Raw genomic sequence first — 1,364 nt, 5'->3', positions numbered from 1 at the left:
TGTAATAGAGTTTGAAGTCAAACCCAAAGATTCTTATCTTGCGGTGGGTGGGTAGGTGATTATTAAAGTCCCATGTTGTGAAAGGAAGGAAGGAAGTGTAATTTTCTGTCCTGTCCCTTTAAGAGACACGCCCCGCCTACTCCCTTCCCCCCCATCCACTGAGGCAGGAAGATCTTCCTTTCTGCTTTCAGCCTGAGTCTCTTTATTTCTATCTCTCTCCCTTCTCCCTCCTTCTCCCCTCCTCTTCCACTCCTCTCTGCCTCTCTTTCCTTATCCCCTTTCTCCCTCCCTCTCCCCTTTCCTTTCCTTTCCATTACCCACTAAATAAATACCCAATTTCTCTGTATGATGTGCGTAATAAGTCGCTGTCTCTCACCTGCTACACAGCTCCCTGCCTGGGACCGGCTGCCTTTGTGGCCTACCATGGTCTCATGGCCCTCTGCCCACTGCTGCAACTCAGGGACCTGCAGCATTTTACCATAAGTCTCTTTGCTCCTGTTCACTGTTTTTAATATGAAAATATCTGGTGTCTCTAATATCTGTTTAATGTATTGGCAGAACAGAGGACAAAGCTAAATTTAGGGGGAAAAAATTAGGACCAGGGAATTGAGAAGGGTTTATCTGACCTGTTTAAGGTAGATCCTTCAATTCGAATCCCTGGAACTCACAAGAATATTTTGGGGTTTGTGAAAACATAAGTTTTTAAACAGCAGCATATTTATATCAGAATGACTGTGACAAATATTTTTTGCATAATGTAAGTATTTTTAAGCTATGAAAGGAAGCATGAGAAAGAAATTTAATAACTTGTGTTTATCCTCATACCTTTATAACTTGCAGGTACATACTTTAATAACTTGTATTTGTATTTTACTGAGATTTCTTTGGTGGGGTTGTCCTTTTAAGCTGACAAAACCTCTCAGTTGTCAAACGGCATCAGAGATCTTTGAGAAGGATAAAACTTTACTTGAGATATTGATTAAAAACGACAGAGAACTTACTTGGTTGGCACCTAGAGCTACTCCTCAGAGTCCTCCATAGTCACTGAAGGTCATATTGCCTTTTGCTGCTTAGCACAGGGTCTGCCAGGCTCCAGAAGATCCTGTGGGCTAAGAAATCTGTAGGAAGACAAGCCTACCTTGACCTGAGCAGCTAGGCTGTTGATTCCAGTGATACTGTCCACTGTCTGGAGATTTTCAGTTTAGATGAAAGGCAGGTTTGCCCAGTGGTCAGTTCTTGATAGTTGAACTAAATTGTGGATGGATGTTGTTCTGTGCCCACTTGTCTTCTGTCTTCTTTGGAGGAAGTAGAGTGCTGCTGCTAGGAGCCAACCTGTCTCTTTTTGACTTGAAAAGTTTTTTTTT

The sequence above is a fragment of the Microtus ochrogaster genome, chromosome 2 (assembly GCF_000317375.1).
Source record: "Microtus ochrogaster isolate Prairie Vole_2 chromosome 2, MicOch1.0, whole genome shotgun sequence".
Taxonomy (NCBI): domain Eukaryota; kingdom Metazoa; phylum Chordata; class Mammalia; order Rodentia; family Cricetidae; genus Microtus; species Microtus ochrogaster.
This window is presented reverse-complemented; position numbering follows the sequence as displayed.